The sequence below is a fragment of the Odontomachus brunneus genome, unplaced genomic scaffold (genome assembly GCF_010583005.1).
Source record: "Odontomachus brunneus isolate Ranch 3 - 2012 unplaced genomic scaffold, Obru_v1 Obru_scaffold_317, whole genome shotgun sequence".
NCBI lineage: Eukaryota > Metazoa > Arthropoda > Insecta > Hymenoptera > Formicidae > Odontomachus > Odontomachus brunneus.
The window spans coordinates 187,230-193,886 of NW_022639767.1; positions in this window are offsets into that span (position 1 = coordinate 187,230).

Genomic DNA, 6,657 nt, shown 5'->3' on the forward strand with positions numbered 1-6,657 from the left:
AAACAAGAGGATAAAATATTCCGGTTGAGCGTGAACCGAGAAATATAGTTTGTTCCAACGCGATAAGCTCAACAATCGCGATTCTAGCGCTAGGGAGGGGGAATACGAGCTGTATCTTTCCTCCCAGCGCTAAATAAGCTTTTGCGCGTCGCGTGAGGAAGCACGCTCACGGCGGCGCTAACCGCGCCGCACCGCAGGAAAGAGCTCGCTGAGGTGCGCGCGCGTCCCCTTGGATGTACGCTGACGCGAGCGCCGCGGCCGCCGCATGGGCCCCCCCGCGTGGGTTTGCTAGCCCACAGTCGCGCGATTCGAGATATAAATCCGCGCTCGCGAGCCGGTCTTTTTTCATTCCCAGAGTCGCACGCAGAGATCGTTTGTTCGCGCGACATGGACGTGCGCTGGAAGCATCCTTGGACGTCGATCGTTTGCGGTCCGACGGGATGCGGTAAAACGATTTTCGTGAAGACTTTTCTTCGCCATGTCTTGACGGACTTTGTCCGTCATGTCTGACGTCCGTTTCGAAAGAATTTTGTTTTATTACGCGGAGTGGCAGGAGGTCTATCGTCAACTGCAGCACAAAGTGGATTCGTTTTACCGCCGAGAAAAATCCGGGGTGGCATCGTGCGACATCGGAAAGCGCGCGGGGGGAAATATAATCGAATTTTGCGAGGGTTTACCACGCCCCGATAATTACTCGGACGATCCCGCTTTGCGCAAAATTAGTGATAATCGACGACCTTATGAGTGAATCGTCCTTGTGCGACGTGATTGTGGATTTGTTCACAAAAGGTAGTCATCTCAAGAACCTCAGCGTTGTACTGATTTTCCAAAATCTTTTTCATCAAGGCCGCGGACAGCGGGATATTTCTCTCAACAGCAATTACATTGTGGTATTTAAAAATTCTCGCGATCGCGCTCAAATTCGCCACTTGGCGCGTCAAGTTTATCCGGATGATCCGAAGTTTCTGGAAGAGACGTACCACGACACTACTTCGCGACCGCACGGAAATTTGCTACTCGATTTGAAACAGTCCACTCCCGACAAATATCGATTTCGCGCGTGTATCTTTCCCACGGATAACGCGCATTATGTTTACGTCCCGCGTAGATCTTCGGGAAATCACGTATAAAACTCTGCACGCTCACCCGAATCGCGACAGTTGCGTCTTTGTGATGACATCGAAACGCGGGAGTAGCGATAGAGCGACGAGTATCGCGTGTCGCTCCATCAGCCGGAAAAACGTCTGCCTTCTGAAAGCACTGTGCTATTTAACGAAGAAAGAGCGGACCTCCTTTTTACGCTCCGCAGGTACGATTTCATCGCCTGTATCTGTGAATGCGCTTTCAACACACTCAGAGGTAACGTACCGCTCGACTAGCGGGGAAAAAAATTGTTTGTCCAGGTACAAATCTGCGCTGCGGGATATCGCGAGTAAACGCACTAATTTGAAAATCAAGAGGAAAATTATCGTGCAAAGAGGAGGATTCTTGCCTTACTTGATCGGGTTCATACTCGGTGCTATTTTATCAAGCGTTATCGGTAGACTGTGAAATTAATTAAATCGAACGCTTGCACGGATGAATCATGGAAAGAGCGAGAAAGATGGTTATGATTTCTGCGGAAAATCTCGCGAGAATGCAGCAGCAGCAGCTGCAGCAACAACAACAACCTGCCGTGATTCCCGTCGTTTCGGCGAATAACGACGCGGGATCCGGTGAAAATATCGTACGCACCCCAGGAACCGTTTTGTCGCGACTCGACGCCAAGATGAGACGAATTCTCGACTCAACGATGCTGGATCGCGAGAAATGGGAATTGTACAGAGAAGTGCTTCAACGTTACCTGCATTTTTTCCGAGAAGAAGAAAAAAATCAACAAACGCGCGAAAACGCGGGCGTTAGCAATGACGGCGACGATGCCGAAAACAATCGTCCCGAAGACGACGGAAACGACAACGTCTTCGATGACGAACCGGAGCTCGATCGTCATCATCGTGAGAGAGAGACGAGGGAAGCGGAGGAGGACGCACCGACAGAGGCGCGTATCGATGAAGATAACGCGAGCGCATTGAGCCGCCCCGTCGGCGAAGTCCCCCGTCGAGGACGCCGCGGCGAGCAGAAAAGCATCAGAGGAATACTGAATAAAATTCCGAAAAGTTATCGCGGTAAAGCGCGCAAGCTATTGCGACATTTATGCGATGTGGCGGTGCCCGTTAGAATAAGCTGGGACAGACAAGGGGTCGTGAGTATAGACGGAAACGTTTTAAAGGGAACGAACGTCGCCGAACTTGTGAAAGATGCGGTACGCGAGAGAAAAACCTTAAAAGCGACGGGGAGAGACCGATTCGCTCGACTAATGCGCGATATAGCTACTCCTCCCGAATTCGTGGGAAATCGCGAATTACGAGAGAAGAGCATTTGTCAGATTTTCACCGAAGAATCGCCTTTGCGCGATAGCGTTTCTATTCCCGATGATTTAGCGGCACGTAGTAGCACACCTATTCCAAGAGCGAGAGCGCGAGAGAATAAACGCACGTTCGACGAAGCATCGCTCGAAGAGGAGCGCGACGATGAGGGATACTCGGCGTTTATATCCGGCGACGGTAACAAGAACAAAACCCGCGTGAGTGGCCGCGATTCCAAACTCGCGAGGAAGAGGCGATTGTTAAATTGGAATCTCAGAGAATCTTTGGACAGTAACGCGTATATCCTCGAAGGTCCGTCGTTGTCGTCGCGTAAAAACGTAATTTTTCCCGGGACAAGTGTGGCGGACAGTAAACGCAGATCCGGTAAGACATCGTTCGAATAGGAACGGGACAAGACGGAGATTTATATCCAGTTTATATCCAGCAACAACAAGAAGAATAAAACGCGCGTGAGTGACAGAGATTCTAAATTTGCAAGAAAGAGACGATTGTTGGATTGGAACCTTTTGGAATGACGCGGCTGGAAAAATTATACTATAATTCCGCGCACTATGCGGGGTACTCAGCCGTGGAAAATCTTTCGCGCGCCGCCGAGTCGGATTTCAATCGAAACGAAATTATTAGTTGGCTCGAGTTACAAGATGCGTACACACTGCACAGACCGATGTCTCCACACAGCACAATCACGAGCACACGTTGAAAAACAAACTGGCTCCAAAGTGATAAGCATGCACGGCATGTTGGTCGCACTCAAATAGTGCGCGAATTGAATCTACTTAGCTGAACTGGACTAAAGTGAGGTCTAGGACAGAAGTCTGTCCCCCTCACGAAATGACAAAAGTACCCCAAGCGAATTTAATCAATATGTGCAAGATACCGAAAAGAACAATCGCACAATTGCGATGTTGGGGAAAGAGGAGCGGATTAGCTCGAAACAAATGAAGTATAATTAAGACCCCTCGGCTTGGGGAGTCGCCTTGTCGGCTAGGCGAGACCCCAGCGATTCAGCCCTGGGCTCGGGGGATTGTCTTGTCGGCTAGACGAGACACCAATAACGACGCCTCGCGTCAACAAAAATGCATGGCTATAAAATACGAATGAGATTAAAGCGAAGCCAGGTGCTTTGGCTCCCACAAAATCGGCTAAAGTTGAATATAATCAAGGTGACCCTCCTGCGTCCACAAAAGGCTATGCCCATAGCCGGACGCAGCGGCGGCCCAGCTGTCTCATTGGGTAGACTTGGGGAATTGTTCATTGCGTTTAGGCAGTCCGAGTGAGGGGAAGGTGCGTTCCACAAAGGAACACCGCCGGCCCTTCTCTCCGAGAGACTCCCACTCTGAATGATCCCCGTGTCTGAGACAGCTGGAGGTGCTCGAGCACTGATGCAGTCGGCGGTCTGCATTGGTGTGAGGGCACTAGGGGAGTCCATGCCGTTGTGAAACCACGTAGGATCCCAAGAGCACCTGATTATGGAAGATGTAAAAGTTGAACGTAGTCATATGGTGACCCACGCTGGGAGCGGTGCACTTGGACACGGTGCATTTGGACACAGCCAATCACAGCACCGTGTGATTAGAGACATTTGTAGAGTCTCTTGGAACAGCGACTTGTGATTGGACTGTGTCCAATTGCCCCGTGTCCAACTGATATACACCCACCCACGCTACGTCTATTGGCCTACCACAGCCAGGCGCAGTGGAGATCTGGCCGTCTTTGAGTAAACCCGAGAAACTGTTCAACGGTTAGGCAGTCCGGCGAGGGGACGGTGCATTCTGGAAGGAATACCACCGGCCCTCCTCTCAGTGAGACTCCCCTTGAGTGACCTCTGGGTCCGAGACGGCTGGAGACGCTTGAACATGCAGTCGGTGGTCTGCAAGAATGCAAGAGCACATGGGAATCATAAGGTCGAATAGTGCCTGACTACGGGAGACTGCATCAAGAATCTCAAATCGTACGCATAAGCTCACATCCGGAAAATTGGGAGAAGAGAATTTTTCCTCAAAAACCACGAACTACAATAAAACATGAAACTGAGAACTTCGAATAAAAGCTCGAAAACCTGAAACACGGCACCGAGGAAGAGCCAAAAGTGGCGAATATACAAGCACAAGGACATAAGACCAAAAGGGTGAAGTAGCAAATACTACCTGAAAAAATGGCTATCACGAATCATGTCAACAATAAACATGAGGGGAAACCCTGGCCTAGTGCCGGGATTTCCCTGGTTCACGTTAATGACGTGCCCATATTTGAGGGAAAACCGTGGTTCTCACTGCATACTCTAATCGTAATAGGGTCAAGCAGTGACGAAGGCAAAAGGATGTGCAGGTGAAGAGAGGCCAAATGGCGAGGTATAAGCCATCCCTCTTAGGTTGCCTCCATCTTATGTAGGCCTTGCATTGTAACCCGAAAAGCAACACGCCGGGAAGCGGTCTGCTGGACCGCCAAAGCGTTTAAGTTGAATAGTTCAACGATAAGAGGCGACCTCGAATCGTGTCAGCGTCGCGTGAGGGGAGACCTCGGCCTAGTGCCGGGGTCTTCCCGGTTCACGTTGATGACATGCTCACATTTGAGGGAAGACCACGGACTTCACTGCATACTCGAATCGTGATAGGGTCGAGCAGCGACAAGGGCAAAAGGATGCGCAGGCGAAGAGAGACTAAATGGCGGCGTATAAGCCATTCCTCTCGGGTTGCCTCCACCTTATGTTGCCCGCGCACTACGATCCGAAAAGCAACACGCCGCGAGCGGTCTACGGGATAGCCAAAGTGCGTAAGTTGCATAATCCAACGATAAGAGGCAACCTCGAAATGTATCAACGTTGTGTGAGGGGAGACCCTGGCCTAGTGCCGGGGTCTCCCCGGTTTACGTTGGTGACATGCCCACATTTGAGGGAAGAACGTGGTTTGTATTGCATACTCAAATCGTGATAGGGTCAAGCAGAGACGCGGGTAAAAGGATGAGCAGGCGAAGGGAGGTTAAATGGCGATGTATAAGCCATTCCTCTCGGGTTGCCTTCATCTTATGTGGCTCGCGCACTGGGACTTGAAAAGCAACACGCCGGGAGCGGTCAACGCGACCGCCAAGACGTAAAAGTTGCACAATTTAACGATAAGAGACAACCTCGAATCGTGTCAACGTCGCGTAAGGGGAGACCATGGCCTAGTGCCGGGGTCTCCCCGGTTCACGTTGACGATATGCCCATATTTGAGGGAAGACCGCGGTTTGTACTGCATACTCGTATCAAGATAGGGTCAAGCAGAGACGCGGGTAAAAGAATGAGCAGGCGAAGGGAGGTTAAATGGCGATGTATAAGCCATTCCTCTTGGGTTGCCTTCACCTTATGTGGCTCGCGCACTGGGACCTGAAAAGCAACACGCCGGGAGCGGTCAACGCGACCGCCAAGGCGTTGAGTTGCACAATTTAACGATAAGAGGCAACCTCGAATCGTGTCGGCGTCACTTGAGGGGAGACCCTGGCCTAGTGCCGGGGTCTCCCCGGTGGGAGCGGTGCACTTGGACACGGTGCATTTGGACACAGCCAATCACAGCACCGTGTACTTAGAGACATTTGTAGGGTCCCTTGGAACAGCGACTTGTGATTGGACTGTGTCCAATTGCCCCGTGTCAAACTGATATACACCCCTCCCCGGTTCACGTTGGTGACATGCCGACATTTGAGAGAAGGCCACGGTTTGTACTGCATACTTTAATCGGAATAAAGTCAAGCAGGGATGCGGGTAAAAGGATGAGCAGGCGAAGGGAGGATAAATGGCGGCGTATAAGCCATCCCTCTCGGGTTGCCTCCTCTTTATGTGGCTCGCGCACTGTGACCCGAAAAGCAACACGCCGAGAGCGGTCAACGCGACAGCCAAGGCGTTAAGTTGCACAATTTAACGATAAGAGGCAACCTCGAATCGTGTCGGCGTCGCTTGAGTGGAGACCCTAGCCTAGTGCCAGGGTCTCCCCGGTTCACGTTGGTGACATGCCGACATTTGAGGGAAGACTGCGGTTTGTACTGCATACTCTAATCGTAATAGAGTCAAGCAGGGACGCGGGTAAAGGGATGAGCAGGCGAAGGGAGGTTAAATGGCGGCGTATAAGCCATCCCTCTCGGATTGCCTCCTCCTTATGTGGCTCGCGCACTGTGACCTGAAAAGCAACACGCCGGGAAGGAGTGGCATTCAGTTGGACACAGTACAATTGGACACGTTGCAAATGGACATGGCACT